Source organism: Gadus morhua, chromosome 22 (assembly GCF_902167405.1).
Source record: "Gadus morhua chromosome 22, gadMor3.0, whole genome shotgun sequence".
Lineage (NCBI taxonomy): Eukaryota > Metazoa > Chordata > Actinopteri > Gadiformes > Gadidae > Gadus > Gadus morhua.
The window spans coordinates 23,210,555-23,230,841 of NC_044069.1; the positions used below are offsets into that span (position 1 = coordinate 23,210,555).

The 20,287-nt window shown below is 42.2% G+C and overlaps 2 long non-coding RNA genes across 2 annotated transcripts; one reads left to right on the plus strand and one right to left on the minus strand.

Annotated features, from left to right (window-relative positions):
- Nucleotides 1–1,463: 1,463 nt before the first annotated feature.
- Nucleotides 1,464–7,728, plus strand: LOC115535682 (uncharacterized). The gene is made up of 3 exons (XR_003974540.1): nt 1,464–1,531; nt 2,382–2,441; nt 7,377–7,728. It is a non-coding gene; the product is annotated as an uncharacterized LOC115535682 (long non-coding RNA).
- Nucleotides 7,729–12,351: 4,623 nt separating this feature from the next.
- LOC115535680 (uncharacterized) lies at nt 12,352–12,961 on the minus strand. Its single transcript, XR_003974537.1, has 4 exons — nt 12,941–12,961; nt 12,698–12,805; nt 12,511–12,572; nt 12,352–12,403 (listed from the first exon to the last, which is right to left on the minus strand). It is a non-coding gene; the product is annotated as an uncharacterized LOC115535680 (long non-coding RNA).
- Between the last annotated feature and the right edge of the window lie 7,326 nt (nt 12,962–20,287).

Here is a 20,287-nt window from a genome sequence, read left to right on the forward strand (position 1 = left end):
TGCCGTGTTTTCCCGCCGATGTGGTATGGTTATGCTGTTGAGAGCTTAAATAAATTGGACCTTATAAATTGAGCAGTGAACCACAAAACTAAGAACCTTTGACATATCTCTCGACTTGTACCTAGAATTTGAATATCTATTTCTCTCAGTAATAATTGGTTGTTACCGCAACGATTCTTCATAGTGTGGTTGGGGGTGAAAGAGGATGGTGTTTCCGTGGATAGGCTTTGCGCGTGCCGTGTTTTTCCCGCCGATGTGATATGGTTATGCTGTTGAGAGCTTAAATAAATGGACTTTATAAATTGACTACGAACAATTATTGAAGTTTAACACCTTTGTTCAGCAAACTTGACCACTGACGGCTTGAACTTTAGGTTGTACTTTTTTTCTTCTCAGACATTGCTCTTGTTTTTTTCCTTTTACGGGTAAACTAATCTGACGTCGTGACTCCGCAAACTTGGCCCTACTGATTTTATGTTCGAATGTTCCGCCGCCGTTCACAACATTTACTTTTCGTTTGGTTTTATTATATAAATGATTATACTTTCGAGTGTTTTTAAAGTAGATTATCGAAATAAACTCTGTATAAAGACAGGTTAATATATGTCACTTACTTTATCTGTCGTCTTCTATCTGTCTTTTCTTCTGTGGAATGATGCTCATGACGTCTGGGCTGGTATTTAAAGGCTGTCACGGCACGAGCCGCTGTATCGCGTGCTCATTCAGATCAATGCTGACATGATAATAACGTATAGGTCGTTCTGAACAGGTAGCTTGGTTGTATGTCTGACACAATCCTGTCAGTCCCCTTTTTAAAACGACAATAACTGAGCAGTGTAGCTTTCTTGAATGTATGAGTTAGTTGTCCTGTTAGTGATGGACTGTTTAATTGTATTCGTATTTTACACTTATCACAGACAGATCTTGCTTGCATCAAATGCTGCTTTGAGGGTCACTCAACACGGATGCTTCCTGTTGCATCCAGGAGGCCACCGGACCACTCACCACAGGAGCTGATGCACATTCTTCATGCTGAACTTTACACCGTTGTCCCACCATCCACTGAATTGAACACCATTCAGACTCATGGCTGTATCAGGTACGAGAATGAATGATTACAAACCACCAATACATCAGCAAATCTTTTTTCGTGCGTTTTCTAAATAGTTGTGAGCAGTCACACACTAAGAATTTCTGACATATCTCTCGACTTGTACCTAGAATTTGAGTATCTATTTCTGTCAGTAATAATGATTGTTACCACAACAAGCTCTTCATAGTGTGGGTGGGGGTGAAAGAGGATTGTGTTCATCAGTTTCTGTGTTCATGTGTGTGATGGATGATGTTCTGACTGGTCTGTCCCCACCCCCACTCCACAGCAGTGACATGCGTGTGGTGTGTAGAGACTCCAACGGTTGTGTCAGTGTTCTCTCGCTAACGGCGCCGGGGCTAGAGACCACGGCCCCAGGGGAAGGCTCTGAGGCCTGGATCACAGCCATCTCCTTCTAGGACACCCAGCTGCTCTACTCAGGTAACCCCCCCCCACACACACACGCCACCGGTTTCACTCACTTTTAGAAGTGGGGCAGGGTAGGCTAAAGCAGATAACATGAATTCAGACTAGGGATCGACCGAATATATCGGTCGGCCGATATTATCGGACCGATATTCGCGTTTTTTACGTGTATCGTATCGGCCGATACGCGGCTGATTTTCGCCGATATTTTTTCACTTTTTTTTTTTTTACTTGTTCTACCTCACCTGTTTTTAATATTTGTTAAATATTGCTCATCAAATTTTTCTTACTTGTTTTACCTCACCTGTTTTTAATATTTGTTAAATATTGTTTTTTATATTGAAGTTCAATAAATGTTCCTTTTTTTAAATTGAGACTTGTAACATTTGTTATCAGTGTAATTTTTATGATTGAGGGAGCAAAAGCAGTATCGGCTCTAAATATCGGTATCGGCGTATCAGAGTATCGGCTAAGGCTGATGAAAAAATATCGGTATCGTATCGGCCCTAAAAAATCTGTATCGGTCGATCCCTAATTCAGACTTATAGATTTTATTATAAAAAACAATACTTTATAAAAAAAATATTTTTTTTTAATTTGAGCTGCTATAATGCCGTTTCCCCTCGGTGATGAATGAAGTACATATGTATTTATGTATCTATCAATATAGTTGTTGGGGTGTTTGTCTCCCAGCTGAAAAAGTATTTGAATCAACCACCAATGTCGCTGGAGAGGGAGGCCCAGAAAGGGCCATCAAGGCCTCAATTCAGTCAAACTACAGGAGTCGGATGATAAGCATATTAACTAAAGTTGTGTGTGTGTGTGTGTGTGTGTGTGTGTGTGTGTGTGTGTGTGTGTGTCACAGCAAGCTGAAAGGCTGGGACCCCAGGATGGAGCTCTCCTCTCCCACTTTCACCAGCAAGAGGTAAATAAACAGCCCTAGCTAGCTTCACTAATTATCCTATCTTAGCCTTTTGGAGAAAACGCCACTTTCTGACTCTAAACCTATGTTGGGTCATCTGCTGTCTCACCTCCGTTTCAGTTAAGAAGTCATAGAATAGGTATTTAGATATTTGATATTTTTTTATATTAGTAAAGTGAGGATCTAAAATGTAACATATCACGTTTCGGATGATCACAGAGGGGTATATGCACTACACGTCTACCAAATATCTTGTCAGGACAATGCCAATGTCAATCAATATACTGAAATAAACACGAGGTTTACTAATTTTCTTATGCTTACTGCACATCTTGATATCTTTTTAATAACATAATTATAAGGAAATCATTAACAAATTGACACACTTGTACCTTCAGTAATATGGCCGTCTGGTCAACCTCGGACATTTCAACACACTAACTAAATCACGTAACTAAATCATTTTTCAACCGTTCTCCATCGTTCAAACCATTAAAAATATTTGTATCTTCACTAATATCTAAACAAAATTTTGTTTAGATATTGGACCCCTTTGATAATGAGTACGCCATATATGGATACCAATATAATTGATGGGGTGTCAGATGTGTGACGGCCCTCTGACTGTCTTTGTGTAACTTGGGGGCATCTCTGCTCCGCCCCGTCTTTCTCTCCTCTCAGGAATTCTGATGGCTAACAGACTAGTAGCTGTGCACCAATGTGCGTGGTGTTAAACCCTTGATTGGCGTTCGTGGAGACACTTGTTAAGTTTAAAATATAATTGTTAAACTTGGTCTATTTTGTTCTGTTTGGTGTCTGGACGAGAGAGGGGAGCATTTCTTTTGTTTTGCACAGCCTTCACATAGTGTTAATTTGTGCTTTTTATGTAGCTTGGGGCAAGACGCAGCACTTGGACTCACCGTTGTGCACTCAAAATTGCGGGGCTTCCCTGTAGGTTTACGGCTTCATCCCTTTGGGTGTTGCTGAGCGCTGCCAGTAGTGTTGTGGTGACCGCGGTTAGCAGCAGTTGTCTCGGGGGCACATCCATGGGCTTGGGGGGAGGCGCCAGCGTGCTGGTCTTCTTTTCCACCCCATGGGCTTCAGTGCATAAATACCCGCTGCCAGTAGCCACATGAAGACTAGGGTTGAGCTTAGTAAGATAGATTTTGGTATAGGTAGTCAGCTAGAGGGAACGCATCGTCTGCGAGGTGGTCATGTGCCTCTAGTGCCCAGCGGAGGTGTCACTTGGTCTGCGCTCTTGTGCCCATATACATTATGCACTGGTTCATTAAGCTATTCAGGCTGAGTCATGGCTTGCATATAAATGTTTTTTGAAGCTCCTTCTAAGGAGTTACTGGAATGATTTACTAAGGCTAAATTATTACAAAATGACGGGCATTTCATGAACTGAAAAGAAAAAAGAGGATGTTAAAGAATGTCTAATAGCAAATCTTGCAAAAGGTGACATTTTGCCTAGGTCTGTCTTGTCTTCTCTCCCAGCGTTGTAAAGGAGCTGCCTCCGCCTGTGTCAAAGGTTGACCAGACGGCTTCAATAATATCTAAACAGAATTTTGATATCATTTATACTTTTTTTCCGATTCACAGTTTTAGTTTCATACCGGATTCGTTTTCAGTTGGTTCAGGACCCTCCCAGACGGGGGACTAGGAGGTCCTGGACCCTTTTTGATATTGATACGTTAAAAACGATGTTAACAAGACATCCACCTTAACGAAACCATGTCGCTGGGGTGTCGGATGGGAAAAGGGCAACGAAATCATGCTATTTGAGGAATTGGCAAAGGGAATAGAGGAGGGGAATTCATACAGAATAAAACATTTTGGGTGGAGCAACTACGGGGACATCAGAGTGATGCTCACAAGGCATCAGACCGTGGCCTATATCGCTGGCGCGGTCGAAGTCCCCGCCCACCTGGAGGCAGAGGCTCAGGACTTAATATGTCCCGAGTCAATGCTCGTCTTACTTCTTTGACCCAGCCCTGAACAGTCACCAGTGTAATGTCCTCGACCTCTACCATCTCTCGCAGAGGGACGAGCATTGACTCGGGTTCAGGACCCTCCCAGACAGGGAGAAGGAGGTCCTGGACCCCTTTTTCGGAGCATCACTCTGATGTCCCTGTAATTGCTCCACCTTCTCTATCCCCATTATATATTAATTTCCTGTAGGTTATCAATGGAGACAAGGGGGTCCAGGTCATGGGGTACAGGACCCTCCCAGACGGGGAGAAGGAGTTCCTGGACCCCAGTGACAATGAACACGTCATTCCACAGGCCATGTGGGATGCAGTGATTGGCAAGACCGTCACAGCCATACCTTTCCATTTATTATTTACATTTGAAAGGGCAAAATTACTCCAAATTAATTTAAGAGAGGAGTAGTCATAAGCCCACCTTTTCGAGTTTGTTGTTTTACTGACATTAAATCATTATTTACATTATTATTATTGACCCCTTTTGATATTGATACGTTAAAACAATGTTAACGAGACCTAACAGTCGCATACATCACTGTCCCTGTTAAGATTGTGACTTTAATAGAGCAAAAGAGGGTCCAGGAGAGGCAAATGACAGCAAAGGATGCATTGGCTGGCACCACAAATACTAACGTCGTCGCTGGGGTGTCGGATGGGAAAAGGGCAACTAAATTCATTGTATTTGGAGAATTGGCAAAGGGGATAGAGAAGGTGGAGCAATGACAGGGACATCAGAGTGATGCTCACAAGACATCAGACAGAGTCGCCTACATCACTGCCCCTGTACAAGTCCCGCCCACCTGGAGGCAGAGGACCCGGGACTTGGTATGTCCCGGGTCAATGCTAATCAGTCTGTCGTAGCTTGGTATCTCCCGGGGAGGCAACTTCAAACCATTAGAGGTTGGCCTCCCTATAAGAGTTACACATATGCGGCCCAGAAGGAGCAGCTAGGGTTTCTCCTCCAGTCAACAAGACACACTTGTTTGTCCAGGTCGTAGCGTTCAGGACCCTCCCAGACGGGGAGAAGGAGGTCTATTTTATGTATTAAAGAAAGATATTGGGATTATTAAAAGGCATGAAGCACTGAACCACGCACAAAAAGGTTAAAATCAAGCAGTTACCAAACGTATTAACTATATATACTTTACATCAGGGCTTCAACATCAAATCAATTATTAAATTGGTGTTGGCAATGAATTTCATTGTCCATCCATTAAATGATTTGGTGAGATGTTTTTCAGAATGGTCACTCATAGCCAGAGCACTTAAAATGTACACCAGCAGCAGGTGAGGTGGGTGGGGTGGGGCGCCACTTTAGACGCCACACCGTCTCACTGATGGGCTGATGCATGCTCCTAGAAATGCAATTCCTGAAGGTATTGATTGGTATTGTTACTTTGGAGAATTTGAATATTTATTACGCTCAGTAATAACGATTGATTCAGCAAAGCAGGGTGTCCTACTCCCACCTCCCAACATCCTGCACAACTGGAGTTGTCTTTTTAAAAATCCAACAAATATCTCCAGAGGCCACAAGACATCAGACAGTCGCCTACATCACTGCCCCTGTACAAGTCCCCGCCCACCTGGAGGCAGAGACCCGGGACTTGGTATGTCCCGGGTCAATGCTAATCAGTCTGTCGTAGCTTGGTATCTCCCGGGGAGGCAACTTCAAACCATTAGAGGTTGGCCTCCCAATAAGAGTTACACATATGCAGCCCAGAAGGAGCACCTAGGGTCTCTCCTCCAGTCAACAAGACACGTGGTGAAGGAGCATGAAGGAGTGGCAAATCTCAGATGAGGAGGCATTGAGCACGCCATATATGGACCCGGGACTTGGTATCTCCCGGGAGGCCAACCTCAAACAGTTAGAGGTTGGCCTCCCTATAAGAGTTACACATATGCAGCTAGGGTCTCTCCTCCAGTCAACAAGACACACTTGTTTGTCCAGGTCTTAGCGTTCAGGATCCTCCCAGACGGGGAGAAGGAGGTCTATTTTATGTATTAAAGAAAGATATTGGGATTATTGAAAGGCATGAAGCATTGAACCACGCACAAAAAGGTTAAAATCAAGCAGTTACCAAACATGTATATATATATATATATATATATATTAATATATGTATATGTATATATATATATATATATGATATAATATATATATGTGTGTATCTATAATATTATATATATATATATATATATATATATATATATATATATATATATATATATATATATATATATATATATATATATATATATATATAGTATACTTTACATAAGGGCTTCAACATCAAATCAATTATTAAATGGTGTTTTCACAATAGTCACTCATAGCCAGAGCACTTAAAATGTACACCTGCAGCAGGTGGGGTGGTTCACATTCTTTTTTTACTCTGCATCCAACAGGCGCGTTCAAGCAAAAACTTGTATATTAACTTGTGTCGTAGCTTGGTATCTCCCGGGAGGACCAACCTCACACAGTTGGACCTCCCTATAAGCGCTATGCATATGCGGGCCACAAGGAGTGTTCATCTGTTCTGTTTCAGCACACCACACTTAGCCAATGGTTGTATAACGCGTCACTACGTATCGTTCATAGCTATGTTGACAAGCAAACCACACACAAAACCGCCCACATTCCTATGCGGAGAACAGCCCGATCTGGCAACACAGACCTTATCATCATCTCTGTAGCCGGCTGAGTCAAACACGCTATGATATTTGCTTCATTCATCACCAGCCAAATTGGCTGGCGACTTTACAATCTTACACGCAAAAGTTATTTTCTACCTGCATCTGGTGGGTTGGCAGGTGTTAATTTTAAGCTCTTGCTATGAGTGACCATTGTGACTGTGTGCGTGGTTCAGTGTGTTGGTAACTGTGCTTTGTGTGTTGGTAACTGCTTCGTGTCTTTTAATACTCCCAATATCTTTCTTTTATACAGAAGATGCTGCTGCTACTGCTGCTGCCTCAGCACTACACTTGACGAGAGTCTGCACTACGGTCTGTCCAAAGGCTGCATCCCACATGGCCGGTGGAACTACGTGCTCTTTAGCACAGGGGTCCAGGACCTCCTTGTCCCCAGTCTGGGAGGGTCCTGAACCCCACGGCCTGGACCCCCTTGGGGGAGGGGGGAATTAATTTGGCCTTTTCAAATTGAAATAATAAATGGAAAGGCATGGCTTGGACAATCTCTCCAAAGGCTAATGCCTCCTTTGCTCTCATTTAATAACTGGAGGAGAGACCCTAGCTGCTCCTTCTGGCCCGCATATGCATGGCGCTTATAGGGAGGCCAACCTCTAAGCTGTGAGGTTGGGCTCCCGGGAGATGCCAAGGCCGGGTCTCTGCCTCCAGGGCGTACACAAACAAGTGTGTCTTGTTGACTGGAGGAGAGTCCATAGCTGCTACTTTGGCCCGATATGCATGGCGCTTATAGGGAGGCCAACCTCTAGCGGTGAGGTTGGCCTCCCGGGAGATACCATGGCCCGGGTCTCTGCCTCCAGGTGGGGGCGGGGACTTGTACAGGGTCAGTGATGTATGTTGTCTGTTGTAGTTGTTTCATGTTTGTTGGTTTTAATAAATCCAGTTTCTGACTAAACTGAAGTGTTTATTGATGTGTTGATATGAATTTAAATGGTATATCCTCTGGATTCATTGCATGTTTGTGGCTATAATTATCAACCCTGTAATGCAAAGACAGGCTTCAAACATTGCTTTCAGGAAAACCTGGCCTGTCATGAGTATTTGTGCTGCGGTGATATCGTTTGAAAGTAAAAACTTATGATGGGACAACAAAGTCAAACGGAAATTGAATCTCACAATTATATATGTTACCAAAACAAAGTTGGTGCTTTTTGGCTTAAACTCAAAAGTACAAATCTACCCATACTATATACAGTATAACTACACAAAACAGCGTATACAATGTACAGTATATTATACTTTCATACAGGTGATCAAACCAAGGATCCGCTCTCTACAATGTCCCATGTGGAGCAAAGGTTATCTTATGAAAAGGTAAGAAAGCCCTTCAGTGTCTACTACTGACGGTACACTTGACAGTGTAGTACGGTCTACAGCTATGCTTAGAACGCTTCCGAACATCGCCGAAACTCCACCGGATGTTTTGGAGATGACGGATGTTTTGGAGATGACGTATCTCCCTCAGATGGTGGTGTGGGTCAGCCATCTTCGTTCGTTACCACACTCCGGTTGCATTGTGGGATAGCGTTGTGAACTCCGTTGTTTACTGTGGCGGTAGTACGCATTCGGAAACGTTTTCCGTAGGCTAACTACACAATGCGTACGGAGCATTCGGACGCCATATTATTTATTCCGTACTACAAAATGCATACTATATAGCAGTCAAGTATGAGTATTCGGATTCAGCCAAACTAATAAAATGTGCCTTCCCGTGCGTGTTTTGAGAAACCAGTGAGAGTTAACGCTGTCCTCAATTTACATAACGCATTCTTCATTTACAGTCTGCCGGCTAATGGTAGTAGTAGTAGTGGTAGGAGGGAGCAGTATAAATGTTTGAATAGCTTTATTCAAGTGAGGGATTTGAACAGAGTTCCAAATGTTAAAATCGGATTGCAGTGTGTGTTTGTGTGTGTGTGTGTGTGTGTGTTTCACCCGGCCGATGTTATCTCTGTGTGTGTGTGTGGTGTGTGGTGTGTGTGTGTGTGTGTGTGTGTGTGTGTGTGTGTGTGTGTGTGTGTGTGTGTGTGTGTGTGTGTGTGTGTGTGTGACCAGCCGGATGTGTCTGTGTGTGGTGTGTCTGTGTCTCACCAAGGCCGGTGTGTGTGTGTGTGTGGTGTGTGTGTGTGTGTGTGTGTGTGTGTGTGTGTGTGTGTGTGCGTGTGTGCGTGTGTGCGTCTGTGCGTGCGTGCGTGTGTGTGTGGGTTTAGGGAGACTGCCTGAATGTCAACGGAAATCAATGAAACCAACTGAAAACTAATCCGGTGTCAAACTAAAAATGTGATTCTGGAAAAGGTTTAAAAGCTATCGAAATTTCGTTACAGATATTATTGAAGATACAAATGTCTACATTCTGTTTAATTGTTTCAGCGATGGTAAACGGCTGGAAAATGATTTAGTTACAATGTCTTTAGTAATTTAAGTGTCAGAATGGGCAGACTGCCTCAATGGGACAAACTGTAGAATATGACGGTTTGAAACTAAAACTGTGAATCTGAAAAAACTATAAATGGTATCGAAAATTCTGTTTCAATATTATTGAAGATTACAAATATTTAGATCTGTTTAATTCCTTGAATGATGGTAAACGGTTGAAATTTGACCAAGTTATGAAGGTTTGAATGTTGGAAGGGTTGAATCGGATCAAGGATGAATCAGCGTTTTTTTAATTTTGAATGGGAGTGAATGGGGAATTTTCGGTGAATAACGTTGAATATCTCGGGAATTATGAATAATATCAATAAGAAAAATAATAGCACAATAGTACTAATGGAGCTGAACGTTTTAATGTTTGAATGATGTTTCTACGTTGAAGTATGTTGAAGGAGTCGCCTTGCGAAAAAGTGGCGGAATATTTATAATAAAAGTTAAAACTAAAACTGTGAATCTGAAAAAACTATAAATCCATAGCGAAATTCATGTTTCGATATTATTGAAGAGACGAATGTGTAAATCCGTTTAATTCTTTGAATGATGGTAAACGGTTGAAATTTGACCAAGTTATGAAGGTTTGAATGTTGGAAGGGTTGAATCGGATCAAGGATGAATCAGCCTCATTTGAATATCGAATGTTAGAGACCACTGATTGGTCAACGAGCTGTTGCCATGGCAAACGGTTAGAGTGAGAGCAACTGAAAACGAATCCGGAATTAAAACTAAAACTGTGAATCTGAAAAAACTATAAATGATATCGACATTCTGTTTGAAGATTATTGAAGATACAAATGTGTAGATCTGTTTAATTCTTTGAATGATGGTAAACGGTTGAAATTTGACCAAGTTATGAAGGTTTGAATGTTGGAAGAGGGTTGAATCGGATGAAGGGTGAATCAGCGTTTTTTTGAAATTTGAATAGGGAGTGAATGGGGCATTTTCGGTGAATAAAGTTGAATATCTCGGGAATTATGAAGAATATCAATGAAGAAAAATAATAGCACATATATACTAATGGAGCTGAACGTTTTAATGTTTGAATGATGTTTCTACGTTGAAGTATGTTGAAGGAGATACGCGCAGTAGAAAAAGTGGCGGAATAAAATAACTAGAATTGCAATCCCTGAAGGTATTTGCGGTGTGAATGCTAACGCTGAAATGCTCCGCTCTACTGCTGAAGCTGCACGTTGAAGAATCGTTGCAATGAATCTAGGACATCTGCTGAACATTTTGAATGTAGAATGAAGTCTGTAGATGAAACTATGAATCAGTTGAATGGTTTTTGAAGTCATCCTGCTAAAGTTCTGCTGACGCTGAAATGGCTCCGCTCTACTGCTGAAGCTGCACGTTGAAGAATCGTTGCAATGAATCTAGGACATCTGCTGAACATTTTGAAGGTAGAATGAAGTCTGTAGCATGAATACGCTGAATCTAGGAAAATCTGCTGAACATTTTGAAGGTAGAATGAAGCCTGTAGAATCAATACCCTGAAATCTAGGAAATCTGCTGAACATTTTTGAAGGTAGAATGAAGTCCATTAGAATGAAGACGCTGAATCTAGGAATCTGATGAACATTTTGAAGGTAGAATGAAGTCTGTAGAATGAAGACACTGAATCTAAGAAATCTGATGAACATTTTGAAGGTAGAATGGAGTCTGTAGAATGAAGACACTGAATCTAGGAAATATAATAATTACGAATGAATGGGACTGAACAATTGAATGATTCTGAATTTAGAAGAACTGAAGCTAAATTGAATTAACAAATCTGAAATACAATACACTGAATCTAGGAAATCTGCTGAACCTTTTGAATGTAGATTGAAGTCTGTAGAATGAATTATGAATGAGTTGAAGGGTTCTGAAGTAATACTGCTAAAGTCTGCTGACGCTAAAATGCTCCACTCTGCTGCTGAAGCTGAATGTTGAATCAATACCCTGAATCTAGGAAATCTGTTGAACATTTTGAAGGTAGAATGAAGTCTGTAGAATGAAGACACTGAATCTAGGAATAATAATAATTACGATTGAATGGGACTGAACAATTGAATGATTCTGAATTTAGAAGAACTGAAGCTAAATTGAATTAACAAATGAATATTAAGACTTTGAAAAGTTTGGAAATGTTGAATAATGCGCACAAGATGTGAGGTTGCAATAAGCTTGTACCTACAGAAATAGCTCCCTCACACTCAGTTGATTACTTGAGTTGCTACGACATGCTCCACCATGTAAACCTTTGAGTCAAACCATTTGTAATGCCCACGTACCTCTTGGTTAATCAGACATGATACATTTTTTTAGTCACTTCATTTACATTTTATTACATGAAAATATCAAAGGCATAAAACTAACATGAAAACAAAGCTCAACTTTGGGTCCCATCAGACTATCACACATTTGTGTGTCTTGCATCATCAGCCTTAGACTCTCCAAGCATTAAAGGAAAAACTCTTTAAAACCCTTATTAGGGGAAAAAGGAGAAACCTTTAGGTAGGCCAAGTCAAAGAGAGATCCCCTACCAGGACGGCTGAGCATGCGACACGTGTGTGTGTGTGTATGTGGTTAGTGGGAGGGTTTGGGAGTCTCTGGTTCATGAGTGACTCGCCAGTGAGTAGCCAGGTGACAAAGGGCAGTGACTGCCTGGAGTTAACCTGTTCTTGTCCTGAAGAAGGGGTTAGCTGTCTTTGGGGTTTGCATCGGGAGTTCTGCAGAAAATCCTTTCTTTGCTTTGGAAGTGAGTCCTGTCTCCAGCTGGATGACTGACAGCAACAGTCGTGTCTTTGTTGTGTTGAACTCTCCATTTGCAGAAGAAGTAGACTCTTTCAAAGTAGACTGCTGTAAAGATAGAAAGGAAAATGTTACGATAAAACACATGAACCAACTGTGCATTTAATCACCAACAGAAGACACGAGTCCAAACGTTAAGAATAAACTCTACTTACAGATATGAGTCGCAGAGTAGAGCTGCTACTGATTCACTTCAGTTGAACTCTCCATGCAGACCCTGAACCCGACAGAGGCCAAGTGAGAAAAGAGCAGCAGCAATTAGTCACATACATGGTTTTCACATTATAAGTTCCATCAACTGTTTATGGTGTGCATGCAATTCAATTTATAAATTGTACTTACAAAATGCTCGGGTCCATCTCAAAATGATTGAATGTCGCTTCTGCACTCGGCCTCGCCAGTGTCACTAGGCCCATCCATTCCAGGTCCATCTTCAACCCCTCCCATAGCCTGAAATCACATCCAAATGTGCATGTTTTATTCATCTTACAATGGATAGATGAGGAAAACCGATAACAATCAAACCATTACAGAACCATTATAAGAGTCATACAACATTTATATTAGAAATACATAGTGACGTACATGTCACCATTGCAGAGAACTGTAAAGGACAATGATGACCACTGATTGGTCCCTCTCTGACCTCTCTGGTCTGTCAGGCTTGTTGTCTGTCCGGCTTTTTGCGAAGGCACACGGTTTGTGGGGGGGGGGTGCCTGGTCCACTGGTGATATTTTGAGCTCCAGGGCCTCCCTCCGGACAGCTGGGAGCCACTCATAACGACAAACTCAAAGACAAAATAATGTTTTAAGTACAGTGAAGTAGAAGTGCTGCAGGAGCGATAACAAATCCTTACAATTCCACGAGTTACAAGGTACTTACCTGCGTTTCCTGAAGCCCTGTAAGAATCTGGGACGTGTAAAATTCTATTTTATGTGATATCAAGGCTGATATTAAAAGGGATCATATTAAAAGCTCAACTTCCTTTAGTTTGCTATGTGTGATCATTTTAACTTTGCCGCCCAGAACAATATAATATTTATTTTAAACCATTTTTACATTTGTTTGAAATTTTTTTGACTGTTTTAGGTGAGATTGTCCCTCCATCCCTCCCTCCCTCAGCCAAGCAGATGTTGCAGCTTGGCTGACAGGACAATCCCACCCATTAACTCATTTCAGTATTTTTCGTATGTTTGGTTTGAGTGATATTTTTGTTTGAGTAATATTACGAGAAAAAATGAATGACTTTAGTCTAACTTTAATCTGTTTTATCGCATGAAATCAATTTGCTTATTTCGAGAAAAAATGAATGACTTTAATCTAACTTTAATCTGTTTCATCGCATGAAATCAATTTGCTTTTTTAGATGAGATTGTCCCTCCATCCCTCCCTCCCTCAGCCAGGCAGGATGTTGCAGCTTGGCTGACAGGACAATCCCACCCATTAACTAATTTCAGTATTTTTCAAGTGAATATTTGGTTTGAGTGATATTTTTGTTTGAGTGATATTTTTGTTTGAGTGATATTTTGAGAAAAAATGAATAACTGTTAACTTTAACTTTAATCTGTTTTATCTCATGAACTCAATTTGCAACGATCAATGCATTTCACAATGCTTTGTTGTTTGACACTTAATTGATATTTATACATTTTCTGATGTTAGTGTACAGTAAACAGGATTGTGGTAGCTGTAATACGATTGTAGGACACCAGAATGGAGACATCGCTGCGGTCGGGAGATGTAAATGCTGTCCAACAGTGTATTTTTATCCGTGGTAGCAGCGGTGATAAGTTGCGCGTAACCTTTAGCACGAAACAGTTCATAAATCGGCTTGTTTGCACCGGACAACAGATTTTCATTGAAGTCTCCGCACACTATGATTGGGTGATGATCCATGACTTCGAGTGAATCTAAAAGGCTTTGCAAATTTTTTAGAAATAAGTGCACACTGTAGCTCGGAGGCCTGTAGACGGCAGCAATCAGCGCAATGAACGGGGCTTCTAGTTTAATGACGGTAAACTCGATATCTGTAGCGTTCTGTATGTAGCGTTTTTTCACTGACTCGGATGTGGTTTCTCACATAAATAGCAACTCCGCCACCATTTTTGTTTGAAATGTGAGGGCAGTTTGTGTAAGAGACATTCCTATTACGGTGAAACAATGTGTAACCTTCCAAGTGGATACTTTCGGAAACAAAAGATCCTTGCAGGTGAGTTTCTGTTAGACAGAGGACGTCTGCGAGACAAAGTTCATGATGACTTTTGATGTCAGCGACGTGAGCCGGTAGTCCTTCGGTGTTATGATGGATGACGGTGAGAACGTCCTGTCGGTTTAAATGTCGCCGAGATATGAAATAGAGGCATAATGTGCTGAAGTGAAGCTTCTGTCATGCTCGCAAGACCTGTGTGAACTTCTGGATTGGCATATATTTTTTCTCATCCAAATCGAGAATATGTAGTCCACTGAGGGAAGTTACTCTGGCTGAGAGCCACATAGGCCATGCCGGGTTCAAAGATGTGTTTTAGCGATACTGCTGCTGAGGATTTGGTCATACCTTGAACCTTGTGTATTGTACACGCAAACGCAAGTTTTAGAGGAAACTGTCTGCGAACCACTCCCCTTTGCTTCAGATTCTCTTCGTCTCTCTCAATGTACACAATATTGTCAGCTGCACTTACATTGTTGGGATTTCTCGACACATCCAGTTCTAGACCGAGTTTACTGACATGTGGACCGTCGTCACTGATCACTATTTCCGCAATACACGCAAAAGTTCCGTTGCACAGACCAGACTGAACATTGACGTTTCTGGTAAGCATGACGCGTGCACCAATGGCAAGTTTCAATGAGTCAGCGAGCTCTCGGTTGTTCCCGTGAAAAGGTGTAGCTTGTTTTGCCATTCTTCCAGTTTTGGGATCTTTCTTATAGTCGTGGGCATCTATCTTCATGATGTCCGAGTGAAACAGCGCTAGCGTTGTTGAATTATGGGCATCAACCTGTTTGTTTGTGGCAAAAATATGCAGTATGTCTTTTGGACAGAGTGCTGGAATCGTGACAGCCTGTGAGAGCAAAGCTTTGTCCTGTCCTGACAATACATCATCTTTCTCTTTGACGCGGATGCGGTTTAGCGTCTCGGCAAAAGCGACATCGTCTTTCTGGCGCATGATCTCCGTCAATGTGATTATCTGAAATTGGTCACGCCAGAGGTCGATTCGAGTGGGATCGTACACGCACAGCGGTTTCGACTGTCTGACCGGGGGAAGTTGATAAAAATCTCCGACGGCGAGAACTGACATTCCACCAAAAGGTCTTTGATTTCCCTTAATTTGTTTCAATCGCATGTCTACGTAGGCAAACAGATACTTTGAGACCATAGATACTTCATCAATGACTAGTATCTCAGCATTTGAAAGATCTGCCCTGACTTCGTCTAGTTTATTGCCAAGGCCTTGGAAAGGAGGCTTTAAATTTCTCGGTAGCTTGAAGAGACTATGCAATGTCACGCCGGATATGTTGAACGCCGCAGTACCAGTGAAAGCCGTGAGGAGTACGGAAGGTTTGGAAATGTCGGCTTTCTTCTGCGTTACGGGGAAGTCGAGACAATATTTTGGATCCTTCTGCGTGGATGCATTTGATGAGGTGGGACTTGCCTGTTCCTGCACCGCCATTGATATAATAGAAGAACCGTTCTTCATTTGAACCACAGACACGCTTTATGCACCAGTCTCTGACGGCATAGAAAACAGACGCCTGCTTTTGGTTTAAGCTTCGATACATTTCTTTCAACACTGTCGGATCCATCTCAGGGGCTTCACTCATGATGGCACCTTCTGGTCTATTTTCTGACCTAAGGTTGTAGTCTGGCACATTCTCTTGGACGTTATCCTCATCGGCTGGTCTCGCGTCAAGTTCTTCAATGCACTCTAACCTTTGCAGTTCACATTCAGGAGCCAGATTACACCATTCGTTTCTTATGCAACCATTCTGTTCGTACTCTGCGATGGCACTATCGATGTCTTCCCTGTGTTTCTCATATTTCTCTCGGTTTCGTTTCACAATGTCAGACACTAGCTCGGCGTACTGTGAACCAGGTAGCTGAACGCCTGCATGGTCATGGAAGGACTTGTAAGTGGGGAAGTTTATGGACTTGAGCTGTGTCTCTGAGCGATAAGGCAGGTAAAGCTTTAGCAATGTGCCGTGAAATTGCTCAGGTTTCTTTTCCTGCGAGACATGGTAATACTTGATGACAGCGGGCTTATCCTTTGTTCTCTTCTGAACGAATCCCATTTCATTGAGCAGGGGAATAGCTTTTGCACCTTGGGCCTGTTTGCCATAGACAATTCTACAAGTGGCAGCGAAATCAGCCAAACACATTGACTCAAACTCTGGCGATTCTGGTCTCGATTTGTACTTGTCGGGTAAGCCTGTCATCCACACATTAACCGAGTCTGGTGTTTTGTTCTCTAGGTGCGACATGGGATAACTCATTTTCAGCGGGTTGTCATCGGTCTGTACAAATATCACGCTGCGGGAACACCGTTTCATGTTCAGACTACATGCACGAGCGACGCACTCTTGAGCACTGACCTCTCTTTTTTTGGAGTACGCCTGCATCACTTGTTTCATCTCGTCACTTTCATTGAGATTTTCATGATTTGAGTTCTCAATCATTGTCTTAAGGTATTCGCTTAAACCGTGCTCGGCCTTGCTGATGTAGCTGCAGATATAGGCAATGCAAGAGTACGGGTTTAGAATATACTGTATATCCATGTTTGCGTCCCACGCTAAGAGCAGTGTTGGATTATAGCCGTTTACGTAAGCTTCTTTGGGATCACGCTTTAGTACCACCTCACTTTTTTTTGCCTTAACACGGAGACAATCCTGGTATTGGTCAACTGTAAGATCGCACAAGGACAATATCTGCTCTAAACTCAGAGATTCGCTCTCGGGATTGTTAAGCAACCGGTTTAGTGCTGTGAGCTTTCTTGTCGCCACCGACGTTCTTTCATCTTCACCGTCACATTCTTCAGATCTTACTATCATCGTCTCGGGGGAAGGTAATTTCGGAAATCCAAAACGGCAGTTGGCACCGAGATATTTAATACACGTCTTTGAGTGTGTCTTGCTGTGCATTTGAACCCCGCTAACTTTTTTGTGAAGTTCAGGTTGCGTGTTTGGATCAGGCATCTCGGCGGTGATGTATTTGGAAATGAAATCGCAAACCGTCTTATCCGAGTCCTCCTCAAACACTGGCGCTCCTTCTATCCAAATGAGACAATGTATGTGAGGGGAACCTCTGTGCTGAAATTCTAAACGGTAAAAGTAATCAACGACTTTGCCGATGGGTTGTGCAGGTGACATGATCAAATCTCTGAACAGCGCTTCAACGCGTTTGTCAAACATGCGCATCGTTGTCACAGGATTACTTCGCAAAATATCGCATTTGGACGACCAGTCGAGCTCATCGAAATTCACTTGTTCGCCTTGTTGAGTTTTAATAGCGGTAATTATTTCTTTCCAGCGCATTTCGGCTGCAGAAAATGTACAAAAGAAAGTCGGCGTTCCACATTGCCTTATCATCGCAAACAAGTCTTTGGTAGTTTGTTGCCAGTAGGCGGGGCTGCCTCGCAAAACTTTCATGAATCGAATTGCGTCTTTGTTACGTACCAGTTTTTCAACCTCGTGTTTGTCTTGCAACATTGCATTGTTTATTTTGCGACCGTCGCGGGTATACGGTTTTCCCTTTGCGCAATTGTATTGACATGCTGGAGGTGGCCTGATATATTTCTTGTACAAACTGTGCAAAGAACAAATAGTTTGTATCTCTTGCAAAACGGTCGTCGATGCAGCTCAGTCTACTTTTGAAATAACTGCAGGGAGTTAATTTCTTCGGACGCTCTTCATCGATTGTGTTTTTGCTCGTCGGAAACTGAACGGGGAAAGCCATCGCCTCAAGGTTAGGAGTTTTGAAAAAGCTTACTGGTTTGTTTCCTTCAGCGGGCGCAACCGAATATATTCCTTCGCTAAAGCTCAAAATTTCCTCTGAAATGTCAGTTGGCTGCAGACATGACTCGAGAGCAATGCCGCCATTAGGTTCATCACCCTCCTGTTGATTGCTGTTTGACTGCTGACTTAATTCAATTGAATCAATAGCCTGTTCATTGTTTTCAGGTTCTGCCTCGCAAAGTGCACCGTTCTCAAAGCTGTCGATTTCCATCATATCTTCAGCATTAAAATTTGTGTCATCTATGTTTTCAGTGTCTTCGTCCTCATCTAGAGTTGGATCGCATAATTCAGCCTCATCTCTGATGGTTATGTCGTTGTACTGTGGATGGACCTCTTTAAGCTTAAGCAAAGCCCTCACTAGTTTAGTCCAGGTTACAGTTTGGAATAGCTGATGACCTTTATAACACAAACGTCTCTTTAGCTTCACTCTCAAGACTTGAGATTCACTTCTAAGTCTGGGCAAGGCATTGACTGTTTCCTGCACTTCTGATGGGACGCATATTACATTGCCATGAATGGCTCGTTGTTGACCTTTGGGAAGCGGGATTATTTTGGCAAACGTGATGTATTTGCTAATGAGATGTCTCTCCAATATGTTTAAGTCACACAGTTCAGGTGGAATATCTGCGAGCTGTAAATTATTTGCGATGGCGAGTTGTGGCATGCGGCCATTTTTAAGATGTTCGTGACAACAGTGACAGATCCACTCTCTCTTTCTCTCATTTGGTACATTGCACTGCTCTGGATTTTCACAAGAATCGTTACAAACGTGAACAAACTTCCCTGTAAGGCAGGTTTCAACAACATCTGTGTTCTGAGTATACTTTGACCTATCGCAGTATCGCACTTGATTTGCAAACAACGCACGGTGGCAAACTGTACACGCAAAGGTCGGCCCATTTTTGATGTTGGATCGAAAAACCTCAATAGCATCCGTAGTGAGATTGTCATCCATTTGGTTCGGCCGATTGTCGTCCATTTGGTTTGGTCTTCTGTTTACGTTCCTGTACTTTTGTCTTATTTTCATTGCACAATACATGCTATAAGTCATGCCAAACGAATGGTTGTTACTGTATGTATCGCGCATGCGTTGTCTCATTTTTTCTTTCTGTTTGGATCTGAATGCAGGGTCGTTTGCATAACGATTGGTAAGATAAGTACTTCGGGTTTGCCTGAAATGAGCATTTAAGCGATAGCGGGTGTTGGTGTATGACCTCTGCCTCTGATTAAAGCTTTTGTCTTGCCTGTAACGGTTTCTGATATATGACCTCTGCCTCTGGTTAAAGCTTTTGTCTTTACTGTAACGGTTTCTTATATATGACCTCTGCCTCTGCTTATAGTTAGAGTCTCTTTGATAGCGAGTGGCTATGTAGGACATCTTTCTTTTTCTGTAACAGTTGGTTTCACCGGATCTCTTTTTGTCGACATATTTATCTTTAGCATACCTTTCCCTCTCTTTTCTATTTTTTTTTTTGTTTTGCAGTTTCAAAATTTTTGCTATGTTTAGCTTTCGTCACCTCCAAAGCCTTACGTCTTTTTTCGAACTTTACCCTTTGTTCTTTTGAATATTTTGATAGATTGGGCATCTGTTGGGGTTTGTCAGATGTATCGCATTCCACCGTAACTTCACCGCTACAAACGTGCATGAGTTCAATTGCGTCTGATATTTCATCACAGGGAGTGCACTCAGCAGTATCTGCATTAGAGTCTACATTTGCCAAAACTCCATCCACAGAGAATTCATCCTCACTGTTGAAAAGCACAGGAACGAGCTCATATGGTGCATAAGGGCTGGAGCCTAACATAGTAAAGCTTGCGATCAACTTTTTTACCAGGTCTTTTAAACGCGTGAAAGTCAACATGACAGCTGTGCCGGGTACATCTGGGCCAGAGGGAAGTCCATCAGGTCGTCTAGTGTGTGGGTC